The sequence below is a fragment of the Hordeum vulgare genome, chromosome 7H, assembly GCF_904849725.1.
Source record: "Hordeum vulgare subsp. vulgare chromosome 7H, MorexV3_pseudomolecules_assembly, whole genome shotgun sequence".
Taxonomy (NCBI): Eukaryota; Viridiplantae; Streptophyta; class Magnoliopsida; order Poales; family Poaceae; genus Hordeum; species Hordeum vulgare.
The window spans coordinates 32,020,366-32,040,031 of NC_058524.1; positions in this window are offsets into that span (position 1 = coordinate 32,020,366).

A 19,666-nucleotide genomic window follows, 5' to 3' on the forward strand; every position below is an offset into this window, starting at 1 on the left:
ATGCTTAAGTGTTAATAGTGTTTCTTAGATTATTGCTTAATTTTGCTATTGTATATGCTTAAGTGTTAATAGTTTAATTTTTCTATTGTATATGCTTAAGTGTTAATAGTTTATTTTAGCAAGAAAATTAATAGAACTAGTTTAATTTTGCTATTGTATATGCTTACGTGTCCGGGACTGGGCTCCGCTAGGTTGGTATTTTAGAGTTTAGGTTCTAGCCAAGACCCGGGACTAAAGGTCCTCCTATATAAAACGAGCCTTCGAAGTTTCCAACCCCTCTTATATAGTTTGTTAGTTCATTAGTTAATCAAATGTCCGTTTTTTGCAGAACTATGGATCCACGTATCAGGAACCTCGAAGAGGAAGAACTTCTCGAAGATATAATCAAAGACGGCCCCGACGTTGAACCAGCCGAATCTCCGACGTCATATCTAAACGACTCCGGATATGGAATGGAGGTCGAGTGACACGAAGATGAAGCCGATGGGGCAGGAGATAGATCCAATGACGGAGAAGGTGATGATAGCTCCACTGATGGAGAAGCCGGTGGAGAAGCCGGTGAAGAAATAATAAAGTCCGGCGAGGTATACATATGAAGTTCGACAATCACTTGTAATATGTGAAAAATATTGGAGATAGCTCTATATTGTATACATATACATTCATTTGATGAATGTTTCTCCCTCTTAGGCCTCCACATCGAGCAAATCTACGAAACGAGGCCCGACTAGAAAGTTGGATGCACGGACGCATTACACCTTTGAGGTGATAATGCCTACGGGTGAACCCAAGCTTTCTAAGAATGCTGCTGACACATTCAAGAAGCAATGCGGAGTTCCCGTTAGGGATCACGTCCCGATCAGCGTTCGGGAGTGGAACAAGCGCAAAGGGGCAGCCGATAGTGAATATGTCGCTGAAAGGTACACAGATAATCTTTGGAATGATCTCATGTCACATTTCAACCTGCCAGAATGTGAGAATGAAGACGCCGCAGACAAACTGAGGGCCAAAGTCAAGCAGTGGACTCTAAAGAAGATGGCCGAATTGTTCCGTAGCTGGAAGAAGAAGCTATGGAAAAACTATCTGGAGACCAAGAAAGTGCTAGTATTCGAGGGGTATCTAGCCAAGCAGGCGAATCACTGGAAGGAATTTCAAGAGTACAAGGAGTCAGAAGATGCCCAGGTATTATCATAAAAGAACAAGATAAATGCCGACAAGAAGAAATATCACCACAAGTTGGGGCCAGGGGGCTATGAGACTGCCATCCCAAAGTGGGAAAAGAAAGAGCAAGATCTGATAGATAAAGGCATCGTACCTGAACCACTCCATGATGAGTGGGAATTGAGAGCAAGAAATTGGTTCCTTGCGCATGGTGGGTCGTACGACGAAAAAACAGGGGACCTCATCTGCAATGACAATCTTAGGATACCCAGGGAGAATTGGAAAACGATAGTGAAAGAAATTAAGGAGGGACAAAGAAAGTTCACTGTAGATAGAGATAAAGATTTGCTCACACTGGTCCTCGGCAATGACGAACATGGAGGACGAACGCGAGGCTTCGGTCCATCTTACCCGTGGTGGCTTGGGTTTGCCAGAGACCAAGACACTTACAGAAGCCGAGAGAGAGCAAAGAAGCGGCAGCAGGATGAGGAGAATGACAAGTTCAACCAGTTGCTTGCCAGGATTAACGAGCAACAGAAGCAGATTGATGAGCTTAGAGGAGTACCGCGCCAGGAAGATCCTGCACTTGATATTACCGGCGCCCCATCTAAGCGGAAAAGCAGCGTGGCTGAATCTGAGGCCCAGCTCGACGATGAACGAAGAATAATAGAGGGCGGTCCCAACTACCCCGTGGATGGAATCAAGGAGTCAACATCATGTGAACTCCATCAGAAATTCAAGAACATATCCATGAAGGTGGCCGTTGGACAAGCTTTACCTTCTGGCCCTGATGCACGCTCATGGCCGTGAGATTCCAGCTGGCTTTGCTAAAGTCGGGGTGGATGAAATCATGACGGGGTTTAGTGATATGGAGCTCGACATAGCTGGACCCGAAGATGAGAGGACACTCGGAGAAGTACTGGGTGGAGTCATCCTATGGGACAAGAACTACATCAAGCTTCCAGGCTCGGCCCCAAGGACAACACCGCCTCCGAGTCGTCGCAGGTCACCTACACCTCCATTACCTCCAAGCCCTCCACATGACGTCGGCCAGCACAAAACGAGTCCATCTCGATCTCCGCCACCGCCCGCTCCGGATACAAAGCCTGAGCCTGCCACGGATACAAAGCGGGAGCGTGCCACCAAGAACGCTCCGCCGCCGCCCGCTCCGGATACAAAGCCTGAGCCTTCCACGGATACAAAGCGGGAGCGTGCCACCAAGAACGCACATTGCAAAAGGAAGTGAAAAAGAGCAGATCACGTGCAAGTGCAAGTGGGAGCAAATCAAGTTCAACTACAAGCAAGAAAAAATCAGACGTTCCTCAGCTTGGACAACAGGCCAAACAGTCGATCCCACCCCTCAAGGTGTTAACCGAGAATGTTCCCCCTTCGGTGCAGGGGCTAGCTTTAGAAAGTGCAAAGAAGTTGGCGGCTGCATGTGGTGTCTTGGTTGAAGAATTGTTGTCTTCCCAAGACGACAAGATACCCAAGGCTGTGGTAGCCCCTAAGCCACAGTTTGTCTTGGGAGAGCCTTTGGTCAGCAAAGATGATCTCCCAACAAATATGCGTTACTTGCATCAATGGTACTTAAGTGAATCAAAGAATGGGAGAACGATGATCGTGCTGAGTGTCCCCAAGGAGTACTACGGCCGTCCTGAACAAATCCATATCGACTTTGATGAACTCTTCCAGATGTACAATGGCGACGCCCTCGACAAATCGCTTATGAGTTGCTATTGTCTGTAAGTTTTTCAATTCGTTGTCTACATATAACTTGTTTAGTTATTTCAATTCATTGTCTATATATAACTTGTACTCTATTATGCAGAATGAAGATTCTATATTGTAAAAGTAAGTGCATCCTAAATATTGGGTTTATTGACCCAGATAAAATACATATAGCGACGCTAACTAATTATCCCAAGGAGACGGAGGAAAACCTTCTAAGGTTTCTAATAGATCAAAATTTCTGTAACCACATAGTGTTTCCATACAACTTCAGGTGAGGGTCTTTACTCTGTTGTGTCCATTCACTTATAAGTGTAATTGATAAGTTACTGACACTTATATATATATACATGCGCAGCTTCCATTGGATTCTGTTGGACATTCAAATTGAGAAGGGAAGAGTTGATGCCTTCGACCCATTATCGAGACCCTTGAAACAGTTCCAAAGCCTGCAGGACATGCTCCAAGGGTAATTTTAATCATTCTTGCGCTCTATCGGTCTCTTTCGATGATTTTCTGATATATCAATTAATGAAAAACTGAGCAAATCATTATCCTTGTCGGGCAGGGTTTGGAAGCGGTTCAAGTGCGTGACTTCCGGTAACTTTCATGAGAAGCTGACCTTTAAAGCGGCTCAGGTAAGTAGTAGTATGATATACTTCTATTAATTTTTAATACATTTATGATGCTAGATTATTATTTTGATTATATATATTCTATTCTCGTAAAGTGCGACCAGCAGCCACGGGGAACGCATCTATGCGAATACTATGTTTGCGAGACCATTCGCACGTTTACCTCTGATCACAAGGATCACAGATTCGACGTAAGCAATGAACATTCACACCTCTATTTTTACCCGTCAGTCTTTGTTATCATGATTGATATTCATATTCATCTCCTCTTCTTATATAGCACACGGCCATGACGACGAAGGTCCTACCAGAGCAACGCGCGATTGCTGTTGCAGAGGAGCGTGCGACCTTTCTGAGGACGGAAGCTATAGATGACAAATGACAATTTAGTGTAGCTAGGGGCCATTACTGATGTCCGTCCATGCAATTGAATAGACGGGCTCTAGTCCCGATAATTCAGATCTCCATATAATTGTATATATATGCTCGCTTGTAAGATAAGTTAATCTTATATATATATGCATAATTATTTCTATTTTAAATTATATGAAAACTAACTCCCGAACACCAAACGAGGCATCACGTTAATCTCCCGAACACCTAAACCCTAAAACCCAAAAATAATTTCATTCAAAAAAAAAGCCAAAATCCAGCAAAATCTGAAAATCTTTAGTCCCGGTCCTTGTAACGAGCCGGGACTAAAGGGCCTGCCCCTGGGGCGCTACGAGGCGCCCATGTGAGCACCTTTAGTCCCGGCGTGTAAGAGGGCCGGGACGAAAAGGTTAGGCCTTTAGTCCCGCCCTTTAGTCCCGGTTGGTGAACCGGGACTAAAGCCCTTTACGGGTCGGGACTATAGGCCCTGTCCCCACTAGTGCATACACTACATAGTTACAAATACAAATTCCAAAAGCATGCCGATATTCGGGGAAATGAAAAACTAGTTTCCAATACATATTCTGTTTTGTAAGTAAAAAACATTATTAATACATAATAAATTTCCATACAGTTTTAAATTGCTATGATCTAGGGACACATGCATAAATAAACCTATTTAACTGCGGATGCTATTATAGCAAGGAACGATATATGGCTAGTTAATCTTTTGATGTTGTTGACGTATGTGCATAACCAAATCATGGCCAATCTCTATATGAAAAAACAATACTATACTATATCTAAATAGATGGTATATGGTGGACAAAAGGCTCAACTTCATCATTTTGACAGCAAAAAAAACAGTGTTTTGTACATCTCAATATCTAGCCCCAGCTGATGGCTTTTTTGTGAGATCTGATGGATGTTTTCAGTCGATATGTCTAAATGGTGCATATGGTAGCAAGAAAGTAAAGGCGATCTCGTACGAACGATCAATTGCGACTGGTAAACCAAACAATTAGACTATGATCTATGAGCAAAGTACAAGTTTAGAGATCTCTTCGCAGTTATATTAATGCTTCTTATACAAGACTATTTACTTAGGTAAAAAACAATTAGACTATGATCTATGAGGAAAGTACGAGTTTAAAGATGACTTCGAAGTCATTTCTGAGGAAGCAAATACACTGAAAGAAATATATGAATGGCTTTGAAATAATCAAACAGAAGTTCAACGGGGGTTATTTTCATAAATCTACTATACGATGTCACAGATGGAAAAGACAACAATTGGCAAAAAAATTCCCAATATTTATGAAGTCATGCACAATTAGATAATTACCTTTTCTATAAGTATTATGTGAATTCACACTTTTAAGGCATTTACATACTACAGGAAAAATTCTAGACGTAATGAACTATGCAAATAAAAATGTACACAAATTAAAACATGCAGAATGACGCACATGAAACATAAATACGATAAATATCAAAAGTAATGACAAAATTGGAATGTAAAATCGATGGAAATTATATTGATTTAATTATAAACATGAAAATATAGTGTTGTACCAAAATCACTATGGAAAGAAGCATAAGTTTGAAGCAGCCACGGTCAAATGACAACAATAAACCCAAATCATAAATATTCATCAATATTCTGTACACTAGCCCGTGCAAATGCACGGGTTGCATTAAAAAGAACATGTCACGTACAAAAAGATATCACACGATACTTGATTTCCTCAAAAATAATAAGACTTGAGTCACCGTTAAAAAGAAACAGGTCATCCCATAAAAAAAAGATATCTCACGTCAAAACAAGAAATATCATCACATAATTTACTTCTCCTTTAATCGTGACACAATAAATAGGGGGTGTCATTCTATAAAAAAAATAGAAGATGTCACGTAATCTCCATTAATCTCTCATCTCCCATGCTGAACTTGCCAAAATTTCTATAGATTTCCTTCTCTAGCACGGCAACATTAGATCTCCATCTAATCTCCAGCTATTTTGCTGTAGCTTTCTTTCCCTAGCACGATAATCCTCATCTCCATCTAATTCCTCATCTTCTATTCTTTTCTGCCCAGAATATTTAATCTTCCTCACCCTCGCGACGTGAGTTCCATCCATGAAACCTTTGCCGGAAGAAGGAGAAGATCGCAGAGGACGGCCTTAATTCAGTCCACCAACACATCTAATTTGGTGGATGCCATGGATGCAAGGACATGCAAATTTCTGTAGCCTTCCTTCTCTAGCACGGTAACACTTGATCTGCATCTAATTCCTCATCTCTTATGTTGTAGCTTTATTTCCTTAACTCGATAATGGTTAATCTCAATCAAATTCCACATCTTCTACACCTTTATGTGTAGAATCCTCAATCTTCTTCTCCCTCACGAGTTGAGTTCGATCCCAGCAACCTCTGCTGGAAGAAGGCCCAGATTGCAGACAACGGCCCTGATCCAGTCCACCAGCACATCTACTTTGGTGGATCTTCTAAAAAAAATCTACTTTGCTGGAAGCCATGGATGCAAGGACATGCATGTACGGATGAAACATGACCAGCAAGGGTGTTCATGGGGTGGCGCATACTTGACCCGTAGAGATATATGCTGCTTTTTCAGGATGCAGAAAATTAGCGATGTATTATGCTACACCAAACCCATTGTATAATCAACGATTGGACCACCTGTTTTTAAACAGGTGTACATAATTTCTCTATTTGTATTTCTTTAATTTATCTCCAAGATTCTCAAAATATTTACATATTTCTACTAGCAAAATGCAACCAGGAGTGCTGCATACTGAACGTAGAATTTTGCCAAGTTCAGGTAAGTTATTTATTTGGCTGCTATACATGTGGATGAGGACCTTTTCTACTCCTGAAAGGGCTATCAAGAGCATGCAACATTGGTATCCCTATGTATCCCTATGTTGCATGTACACAAATTTAACCTTCAGATCTCAAACCCATGGACCAGAACACGTAAGTCCATTTTAGAGTCCTAAAGAGATACACCTGAAAAAAGAGAGTCCTAGAAGGATATGATTGTATGTGTAATATCCAACGTGAGGCAGATGTACAAGTGTAGATGCATCTTCTCTGGCCCCGGAGCACAAGGCAACGGAGATGCATCCTCTTCCCCCTCCTTCAAGTCCTCCTCTTCCTCTCCTCCTCCTACATCTATCCATAAGCCCACACCAGCCTCTCCCTTTAATACATAGTAACATAATTTCACAACCCACACAAAAAGATGCTCCACAGACAAGCGTACTTTCTTCTCAAGGGAAAGATCGTTGGACATATAACCGTATCTTTGCTTTCATAATCCCAGACTATCATTGCGCGACATGGGCAATCCTATTGACAACGTCAACACCTTTAGTTAAGTGGCACAATCATTTGATCATGCGAACCGATGGGTTGGCTTTGCCGTGATATCTAGGACGAAGCATGTCATCCTCGATTTGAAGTTGAACGCCCGATTAATATACACGACATGCAGTCACCAAGAAAGAAGCTCGACAACCAAGCGTACTTTCTTCTCAATGGAAAGATCGTTGGACATACCACCCTATCTTTGCTTTCGTAGTGCTAGACTATCATTGCATGACATGGACAGTCCTATTGACAACATGAACGCCGTGGTTAAGCGGCACAATCACTTGATCATGCGAACGGATGGGTTGACATCTAGGACGAAGCATGTCGTCCTTGATTTGAAGTTGAACATCTGTTCATGATGGACGACGCGCAGTCAACCAAGGTCCCATGTTTTAACGATTCAGGATGACACGGGCATTATTATGTGAGTATGATAAGCACAACAATCTTCGATAATGATTAATTGCTTGCGGAGGCCTTAGACGTCATGGTCATCATTAATTTTCAGTTTGATGGATCGTTGTTGGTTGCTCCAGGTCAAGTATTGAAATATTGATTATCTGCAACAAATTGGTTGTTTATAGGAGCCAAGGTGCACTGACAGGAGCAACTAATAAAAATTGTATGCCAAAATGCATAGTCCTAATTCCAATATTGCACTACTATGCTGATACAACCAATATATTTTCGACTTTTATTATATATTTTGCCTAGACAGGTACATTTATCCATCTATAAGTACCAAATTAGCTGTAAAACCAATGTTGAGGAGTCAACAAAGTGATGCAAACTCTTAGAACAAATATTCTGATAGGTTTGCAATATTTAGAAAATAACGTGGCCACTATAGGATGTTACAAATTTTTGGATTACGACAACTTGGTAAAATTATGACAGGTGTATCATTTTTTTTCATAATCAGATTGCAAAAGTATTTAGAAAAAATGCATTACTATTTTCCTCTTATTTTGTAATATGCTTTATGGACCCGGACAATGTTAGAATTAGCCTTTATTTTCTATACTTTAATTCGCAGGTTCATTGCACACTGTTGACTTCATAGCCATTCTCAAAAGCCACGGGCTGTGTTTTCTCCCTAGCGTCGCTTCCTATGTTGTTTCTCGACATAAAACATCATGGCTTTTGCGACTTGCAACCTTTGCAGAAGTATCTGTATGCCTTATTTTCTTAAAATATTTTAAAAAATGAAAAATAAAAGAACCTTAATTCCACGGCAATTTTTAATTATTATTTTTTTGCATTTTGTTTCACATTGCCTTTAGCAATGTGTATTTCATTCTTAGTGGAGGTTTGGAAGAATGAGAAAGCGTTCATATGTGTGGTACAGCAAGAGTATTAGTGGTTTCCATCTCGAGTTGTTAGAACATTTATGTTTCCCTACAATTGTTATACATAGGTGTGCACCATATGTTCCATTCAACTGTAAAATCTCTCTTGCTGAGAAATATGTGCAGAAACATCATGAATCTTATGGATTCTTATCTTTACTTGCTCAGCTTAGAGATCATAGGGTCTCAAAGGAGGTGTATTAGTAACCAAAGTATTTTGTACTTAGTTCTTTGTTGTGGTATATTATGTGTTTAGAGTGATACTAGCCCGTGCAAGTGCACGGGTTGGCGACTAGTTAGATATAATGCATACTATGATATTTCTTATCAAATTAACACTATCATTTATGGGTTAGGCATTAGAGACAACCGCATTCACTTTAAATAGGGCACCACGTAATTCCGTTCAGATGACACCGTATGAACTATGGTTTAGAGAAACCTAAGCTGTCATTTCTTAAAAGTTTGGGGCTGTGATGCTTATGTGAAAGAGTTTCAGCTTGACAAGCTCGAACCCAAAGCGGATAAATGCATCTTCATAGGACACCAAAACAGTTGGGTATACTTCCTATCTCAGAACCTGAAGCGAAAGTGTTTGTTTCTAGAAACGGGTCCTTTCTCGAGGAAATGTTTCTCTCGAAAGAGTTGAGTGGGAGTATGGTGGATACTTGATGAGGTTATTGAACCATCACTTCAACCACTGTATGGCAGGGTGCATGAAGTTGTTCCTGTGGTGCCTACACCAATTGAAGTGGAAGCTTATGATAGTGATCATGAAGTTTTGGATCAAGTCACTGCCAAAACCTCATAGGTGGACAAGGACGCGTACTACTACAGAGTGGTACGGTAATCCTGTCTTAGAGGTCATGTTGTTGGACAACAATGAACCTACGAGATATGGAGAAGGGATGGTGGGCCCAGATTCCGACAAATGGGTGGAGACCATGAAATCCGAGAGAGGATCCATGTATGAAAACAAAGTATAGACTTTGGAAGAACCACTTGATGGTCATAAGACTATTAACTGTGAATGGATCTTTAAAAGGAAGACATATGATGATGGTGAAAAGTCACCATTAAGAAAGCTCGACTTGTCGCAAAGGTGTTTCTGACAAAGTTCAAAGAGTTGACTACGATGAGACTTTCTCACTCATAGCGATGTTGAAAATCTGTTGGAATTATGTTAGCGGTTGCTGCATCATTTATGAAATCTTGCAGATAGGATGTCATAAAAATATTGTTTCCTCGACGGTTCCTTGAGGAAAGGTTGTATGTGATATGACCAGAAGATTTTTTCGATCCTAAAGGGTGCTAACAAGTATCCAAAGCTTTAGCGATCCTTCTATGGACTGGAGCAAGCATCTCGGAGTTGGTATATACACTTTGATGAGATGATCAAAGTTTTTGGCTTTATACAAAGTTTATGAGAAACTTGTATTTCCAAAGAAGTGAGTGGGAGCACTATATAATTTCTGAGGAATATATGTGGTTGACATATTGTTGATCGGAAATAATGTAGAAATTTTGGAAAGCATAAAGGGTTGTTTGAAAGGAGTTTTTCAAAGGAAACCCTAGATGAGCTACTTGAACATTGAGCATCAAGATCCATGGAGATAGATCAAAGTGCTTAATAGAACTTTCAACAAAATGCATGCCTTGACAAGTTTTTGAAAGTGTTCAAAATAGATCGGCAAAAGAAGGAGTTCTTGGCTGTGTTATAAGGTGTGAATTTTTGAGTAAGACGCAAAAGCCCGACCACGGCAGAAGAAAGAGAAAGGATGAAGGTCGTCCCCTATGCATCAGCCATAGGCTCTATAAATATGCTATGCTGTGTATCACACCTAAAGTGTGCCTTGCCATGAGTTAGTCAAGGGGTACAAGGGTGATCCAGGAATGGACCACTGGACATCGGTCAAAGATATCCTTAGTAACTAGTGGACTAAGAAATTTTACTCGATTATGGAGGTGATTAAAGAGTTCATCATAAAGGGGTTACGTCGATGCAAGCTTTGTCACTAATCCGGATGACTATGAGTAGTAAACCGTATTCGTATAGTGTAGCAGTCATTCGGAATAGTTCCAAATGGTGCATGGTAGCAGTATCTATATGAAGACATAGAGATTTGTAAAGCACACACGGATCTGAAAGGTTCAGACCCGTTGACTAATAAACCTCTCTCACAAGAAAGACATGATCAACCCCAAAACTGTATGGGTGCTGGATTCATTGCAACCACATAGTGATGTGAACTAGATTATTGACTCTAGTGCAAGTGGGAGACTGTTGGAAATATGCCCTAGAGGAAATAATTAATTGGTTATTATTATATTTCCTAGTTCATGATAATTGTCTATTATTCATGCTATAATTGTATTAACCAGAAACTGCAATACATGTGTGAATATATAGATCACAATGTGTCCCTAGTAAGCCTCTAGATGGCTAGCTCGTTGGTCAGTAGATGATCATGGTTTCTTGATCATGGACATTGGATGTCATTGATAACGGGATCACATCATTGGCGAATGATGTGATGGACAAGACCCAATCCTAAGCATAGCACTAGATCGTGTTGTTCCTCTGTGATACGTCTCCAACATATCTATAATTTTTGATGGTTCCATGCTATTATCTTGTGAAACTTTGGATGTTTTGTATGCCTTTTATATCTTTTTTGGGGATAACTTATTAACTCAGTGCCAAGTGCCAGTTCCTGTTTTTTCCATGTTTTTGACCCTTTTCAGAGGAGTATTTTAAATGGTGTCCAAGCGGAATAAAACTAACGAAAAGAATTTTTCGGAACAGAAGATACGTGCGAGACTTGAGAACCAAGGCAGGAGCCACCAGGGGACCCCACAAGCACCCTAGGCGCGGCCAGGGGGCGCGCCTAGCAGGCTTGTGGGCCCCCTGTGGCTCGTCTGCCCTACCTCTTCCGCCTATCAATTCAGAAAAAATCCAAAACTGACGGAGAGATCCTCGAAAATACTTCTCCGCCGCCGCAAGCTTCTGTCTGCGCAAGATCCCATCTGGGGCACGTTCTGGTGCCCTGCCGGGGGGGGATTCAGATACGTAGGGCTTCTTCATCAACACCATGACCTCTCCGATGATCCGTGAGTAGTTCACCATAGACCTTCGGGTCCATAGCTAGTAGCTAGACGACTTCTCCTCTCTCTTGGATCTTCAATACAAAGTTCTCCATGATCTTCATGGAGATCTATCCGATGTAATCTTCTTTTGTGTTTTGTTTGTCAAAATCCGATGAATTCTGGATTTGTGATCAGATTATCTATGAATCTTATTTGAGTTTCTTCTGGTCTCTTATATGCATGATTTCATATCCTTGTAATTCTCTTCGAGTTGTGGGTTTTGTTTGGCCAACTTGATCTATGATTCTTGCAATGGGAGAAGTTCTTGGTTTTGGGTTCATACCGTGCGGTGACCTCACCCGATGACAGAAGGGGTAGCTAGTCACGCATCGTGTTGTTGCCATCAAGGGTAAAAAGATGGGGTTTTCATAATTGGTTTGGATTTATCCCTCTACATCATGTCATCTTGCTCAAAGCGTTACTCTGTTCGTCATGAACTCAATACACTAGATGCATGCTGGATAATTGTCGATGTGTGGAGTAATAGTAGTAGATGCAGACAGTATCGGTCTACCTGTCTCGGACGTGATGCCTATATGTATGATCATTGCCTTAGATATCGGCATGACTTTGCGCGGTTCTATCAATTGCTCGATAGTAATTCGTTCACCCACCGTAATAATTGGTATTTTGAGAGAAGCCTCTAGTGAACACTATGGCCCCCGGGTCTACTTCACATCATATTTTCCGCCTTACACTTTTACTTCGTTGCACTTTACGCCTTCAGATCTCATCTTGCAATCAAGCGTGAAGGGATTGACAACCCCTTTGTAGCGTTGGGTGCAAGTTTGCTGTTTTTGCGCAGGTACTTTGGAAACTTGTCTTGATACTCCTACTGGATTGATACCTTGGTTCTCAAAACCGAGGGAAATACTTACTACTACTGGGCTGCATCACCCTTTCCTCTTCAAGGGAAAAACCAACGCAAGCTCAAGAGGTAGCAAGAAGAATATATGGCGCCGTTGCCGGGGAGCATCAAGTGAAGCTTATCTAAGTAACTGTCGCAAACTCATCTCTTGCATTTACTTTTTTGCCTCTCGTTTTCCTCTCCCCCACTTCTGAAAAACAAAAATTTACAAAAATATTTTCCTTTTTGTTTGCCTTTCCTTTGCTTGTGTGCTATGTCCCTTCAATATGCTTGCATCTTCGCTTGCTGAAAATCTATTGATATGGATCCTCATCCACTTGCTAATCTCTTTAAGAGATCGAATTGCTAGTGAGTTGAGTGCACTTGACTTTCTCTATGGAATTTTTCTTGAGATGCGTGAATCCAGAAATCGTGATGAAGAAATTTATGAAGTGATTCACGAGGGCTCCTTGAATGAAAAGCATGATTGCAATGGTTTCACTATAAATCCTATTAGTGTCAATCATGCTAGAAATATGCAAAACCCTAAGCTTGGGGATGCTAGTTTTGTTATGTCCACTACTTGTTGCAATGATCTTGATTGGGGTAATGATTTTTTTATGATCCTGAAAATTTGTTTAAGCCTCATGATGAATATGAAGTTTTCAATAATATTGAAAGTGGGTTTGGAGAAGTCATGACTTTAGTTGATGATAATCCCACCATTTTTGAAGAGCGTCAACTTTGCACGCATGTGGATCATGAAAAGAATATCCTATGTGATAGCTATATTGTTGAATTTGAATATGATACCACATGTAATTGCTATGAGAGAGGAAAATATTGTGGTAGAAACTTTCATGTTACCAAATTACCTCTCGTTGTGTTGAGATTGATATTGTCTCTTTCTTCTTCCTTGCATATGGTAGCCATTGGTTGTCTTGACAATTTGTTTCCCTATAAAATGCCTATGCATAGGAAGTGTGTTAGACTTAGATGTGATTTTCACATGCTTTATGATGCTCTCGTTGTGCTTCATTTTTTGTCTTTTGTGTGAGCATCATTGAATTATCAATGCCTAGCTAAGGGTGTTAAACAATAGCGCTTGTTGGGAGGCAACCCAATGAATTTATCTTTGCTTTTTTGATTTCTGTTTTGTTGCGTCCACACCATCATAATTCTGTTATGACTGTGTATTTTGTGTTTCTTTTTGTGTTTGAGCCAAGTAAAACCTTTATGACTAGTTTGGTGATGGTTGTTTGATCCTGCTGGAAAAAGATAGAAACTTTTCGCTCATGAAATTATTTTTCATTTTTATCCAGAAAGAGATTTTAAGTTGATTCTTTTTGAATATGGTTGATATGCCTTTTGTACAAACTGCCGTAATTGTTTCAGAATTGTTGAGATAACAAAAGTATACAAAGTATACAGATTGCTACAGACTGGTCTGTTTTTGATAGATTCTGTTTGTGTTGTGTTGATTGCTTGTTTTGATGAAACTATGGATAGTATCAGGGGGTATTAGCCATGGGAAAGTGAGGATACAGTAATCTAACACCAATATAAATAGAATTCAAGTTTGCTACAGTACCTAAAGAGGTGGTAGTTTGTTTTCTTGTGCTAATGATATCACGAGTTTCTGTTTAAGTTTTGTGTTGTGAAGTTTTCATGTTTTGGGTGATGTTCTCATGGACAAAGGAATAAAGAGTGGAAAGAGCTCAAGCTTGGGGATGCCCAAGGCATCCCAAGCCAAATTCAAGGACATCAGAAAGCCTAAGCTTGGGGATGCCCCGGGAAGGCATCCCCTCTTTCGTCTTCAATCCATCAGTAACATTACTTGGAGCTATATTTTTATTCACCAAATGATATGTGTTCTGCATGGAGCATCTTGTATCGTAGGAGTCTTTTCTTTTTGTTGTGTCACAATCATCCTTGCTGCACACCTTTTGAGAGAGACATGCACTCATCGTGAATTTGCTAGAATACTCTTTGAGCTTCGCTTATATCTTTTGAGTTAGGCAATTTAGCTCACATGTGCTTCACTTATATCTTTTGAGCTAGATAACTTTGCTCTATGTGCTTCACTTAGATCTTTTAGAGCACGGCGGAGTTATATTTTGGAGAAATAGAAACTCTCGATCTTCACTTATATCTTTTTGAGAGTGATCTCTCTGAGTAACTTGGTAGTTGGCTTGTGCTATGAAAGTAGTCCCAAAGGTGATAGGTACCCAAAGAGGATACAATAAAACTTCCATCTTCATGTGCATTGATTAGAAAGAGAAGTTTGATTCCTCTCAAATAGTTTTGAGACATGGATTTGGTAATATTAAGAGTTATGTTAGTAGGGTGTTGTGAATCTAGAAATACTTGTGTTGAAGTTAGTGATTCCCGTAACATGCACGTATGGTGAACCGCTATGTTAGGAAGTCTGAGCATAATTGATTCATTGATTATCATCCTTTGTGTTGCGCTCGGGCTCGCGCGATGGTTAACACCTACCAACCCTTCCCCTAGGAGTATGCGTTTAGCACATTGTTTCGATAACTAATAAAAACTTTCGCAATAAGTATGTGAGTTCTTCATGATTAATGTGAGTCCATGGTATAGATGCACTTTCACCTTCCACCATTGCTAGCCTCTCTAGTGCCATGCAACTTCCGCTGCTGCACAAACCCACCATATGCCTTCCTCAAAACAGCCACCTTACCTACCTACTATGGTGTTTTCATAGCCACTCCGAGATATATTGCCATGCAACTCCCACCGTTCCCACTACAAGAAATATGTCAACTAACGACCTTCAATATTGGTCACTGAATGGTCATTGATTTCCATTCGTGACCTTTTATGACCAAAAACAGAAGGTCTAAAGCTGAGGGTCTTTAGTGAACTATAACGACATTTTTTCTGGATTGGTCGTAATATTTTATGACCAAACAGAAGGTCGTAGGATTAACGACCAAATGATTTGGTCACTAGCAATCTGCCCGCACCACGTCAGACCCACCGTGGCAGCCTGACGTGGCAGAATTATGACCAAATGAAAAGGTCGTAAATAAGATTCAGCCCAGTCCATTCCGATCGTCTACATGGGCCGGGCCCAATAATTTGGCCTTTTATTTTTTGGGATAGAATCTTTTACTGAGTAGGTTTTTTATTAGTCCACTTTTCTTTTGGGCCTTGGCCTACTCTTTTTTAGGCCCAAGCCTTCTTAGTCTATTTCTTGTTTGGGCCTCGGCCTTTTTGCTGTCCAAACTAACGTTAGTGCCCAAACAAAATGGTCCAAACAAAACTTAAATAATTGACAACTTCACAGGTGCACAGCTTCACAAAATAGAGCAAGACATTGTTTGATCACCAGAATGACCAATCAAGTGGGCTAACTTCATGAGATTCTTGAGAAGTTAGCCCACTTCACTGTTTCTAGGACAGGTTCTACGACAGGTTCAACTTCTACAATGCTTTAGCGTCGAAGAGAGCCATCATGTGGGCTAACTTCTCTTCCTGTTCCCGAGACTTCTTGCGCAGCAGCTCAAGTTCCTTGTCGCGTGCAGCTTCATATTCTTCCGCCTTTAGCTTGATTGCTGCCATTTCTTCTTGCATCACTTTAGCTTGAAGCTCCGACCTCTCCAGCTTCTGCTGAAGATCACAAACATGAGTAGCCACAATAGCAGTTCCTTTGCCAGAGTTCTTACTAGATGACTTGAGCCCAACATTCCTGAGGAATGTGCTTTGGTTGACTTCGGTCTTGAGCACTTCTTCAACAATCTCAGCATCAGACTTTGGTTCTTCACCTTCTGGTATCGGCGCGTCCTTCATTTTTTCCATCTCAAGCTAGCATATGGAGGAAAATGATAGACATTAGTGGTAGATCTATTTCACATTCTGCAAGAAAAACCAAACAAGAATGCCACCAAACCAGACCAAGAAATGGATTATTTAAAGTAATCAAACCAGCACACAAAATCTATATGTAGATATTTTACTCAAACTCAAACAGAAGTAGATGATAACTACTAAACTTAAAGCATTATTTGAATCTGGCTACACCAAGTGTACATACTTATGTGATCTAGAGACATGCAACCAGAACAATATGGTTGTTCTATATAATATGGCTTCTTTGTTGAGAACTAACATTCAGATCAATTTTCATCATATCATAAAAATGCAAGAAAAAGCTACAGCAAATTCTGATATCTTTGTTGAGAACTGTACAACAAATTCCGATATCTTTGTTGAGATACCAAACCTATCTTAGGCTCTAGCAAACAACATCAAATCATGGAACATAGTGTGTGTTCTTGCTGGCTATGAATCAAACAGGGCTGAGGTCTATAGACAAAAGTTTGAACTAGCTGGACAAAAGCATGGAGTGACTTACTATAGCAATCTTGACTGGCTCGAAAAACCCGTGCTTCTTGCTGTTGTGGGTGGCCTTGAACAAGTCAATCGCAGATAGCTCCTCACCCTTAGCTCTTCTTTCTAAAATGTTTTTAACAAAAATTGAAATGTTATTCAGCAAGAATAAGAAATGATATTCAACGAGGATCAAACGGTAAGGTCTTTAGAAAAAGGTACTCACAGTGGCAAAAATGTGTGCGGTGCAGTGCCTGGAACCAGTTCTCTGTTGGTACCCGACCTTTTGTCGATTAATCTTGTTCGACACACAGGTTTCCTACAGAAACGCATAATGTTATTTGCCAAATTGAAAGAAAGTGGAATAGGCAGTAGTATAGTAGGACAATACGAGTCTGAGCATAATTTATTTGGAAATATTTCAGTTATCCTGCACTAGCACAAGTACATGAACAACTATAGTACTATATAAGAGTCAGTGTATTACATATGGTGTTGATTTTGAAAGTTGATGCTCTCTATTGTTCCTACTCTGATCAGAAACATGGAAGAGGAAGAAGGGGACCATGGCCCATTCCCATCCTGATGTGCAGAACATAAATCAGCAAACAGAGCATATACATACCTTGTGTCTTGGGGTAGACCACATCTGCACCAGAGCTTGCCATTCACCGTCCGTCAGATCTGGCACCAAAGACGTGGTGCTCACTTTGTTTGCTGCTAGGGTATCTAAATACTTCTTCTTGATATTATGGCGTTGATTCTTTGAACTTTTTTGCAGAACATCTTTGCACGCGTACTTGATGGTCTCCGAGTCCGTGTTTATCTCAAAATTTGCCTACCAAGACACCAAACAAGGAAGGAACAACATTAGTGATCATTAACTACATAACAGAAAATAGAGTAGCACATTAACTATAAAACAAGTAGCTGACAGCAACTTTCCCAATGTAGTCCTCCACTAGAGTAGCATTATTTTTGTATTCCTTGAAGTGAGGAAGAACCGGCAGATGGCTTCTTGCAACGAGTCCACACTCAGAGGCAAACTTTGCTGCATGTAGAGGCTTCTCTGGATGCTTCATCCCTTGGGAATTTGGATAGGAAACTTTGTGCCAAGCACCTTGGTGATTCTCTCTAGCCCTTTGCCCTTTCTAAGTCTATGCTTGTTAGTCATTGCATCTGAAAATGAAATTGAACTCGTAAATTATAAGAGAAATCGACAAATGCAGGAACGGTTCTGCTAAATAGGTAAGCATATATGATCACTTCCATTTGCAAAATGCACTAGTAAAAGAGAAGGTGAACTTGCCTGGTTGAACCACAAGCTGCTGTTCTTCTTCACTGACGACATCATTCCTGTCAATAGAAGGTGCACCATGCCTGAGGGGTACGCACACAGTGCCACTTTCATCCATGCAGAGATTGGTTTCTTCGTCCATCGGCGAATACTCATCACGCATTTCCACCGAGCTCTCAAAGTCCATGCCCAGCGGACTTTCCTGATGGTCCGTCGCAGCCGCCATAGTTGCTTTCTGCCTTGTGACTCTATCAGGTTCATCAAGTTCCAGGATCCTCTTTGTTTGTCCTGGAGGTGGGGCCATCACCCTTCCTGGAGGCATTGCAGCAGATGCTTCTGAGCTCTTCCTATTCTTGTTGGCTGTCTTCTTAACACCAGGCCTCTTCGTTCTAGATTCCTTCAGTGCCTTGTATAAATAGCACAGAAAAAAATTAGATCACAAGATCAATATGTGAGCACAAGGAAACAAAGAGTATACAAGAACCCGAACCCTCCAAGCAAGACAGAGTTTGCACCATAACAGTGTTGTGCACTACAATTTCATCCTCCTTAGGATTGTACTCTGGGTCATCACTGATAACTCCACTACCTTCTTGAACCCCATTAGTTGTACCTTGTTGTACATCCTTTGTTTTCCTAATCATTGACGCTATTGCATCAATGCCAAGGGACTGGAATATCCGATTGTTCCCCATCATATTTCTAGCCCTAACCTTCTCGTACTCGGTGAGAGGAGGCTCATCTTTGCAAGGCAAAGGAAACATAATTACTAGGTTAATTGTTGGAATGCATGGACAGACAACCAAACATATCTTATGATATTTTATTATCATTTAATCCTACTTATTCAGCTAAGGAAGAGTAACAGCACACAAGCACAGCTAAGACAACTAATTGAGATTGCATCAATACATTTGCATAATAAAATCTGACAGTATTTTACATCACCAGCCTCCAAGATATTTATAAATCTGACAGTATAACCACAAAGAGCAACTTGCATACCACTGGTTGGCCTCGGGTTTGACCTTGTCATCCTTGACATGGATGATCTTGAGGTGGTGCTTGCAAAATAGAATAAACAACAATCAGATACAACACGAATAAAGTAAAATGATGCACTTATATCAGTAAAGGAAAGCATTTAGACCAGCATGCATCAGTACTAATACATGTAAAACACTTGGACCAGCATGCACATACACGTGTAGCAATGCACATACACTTAATGCATCAGTACTAAACTGACAGTTGAAGCAAGCAACTAAATTGAAGCACTTGGACTAGCATGCACATACAAGTGTAGCAATGCATGGAAACTCTAATTAACCATGTATTCTAGCAAGCAAGCAAGCCATAGTAGTCAAGCAACATGA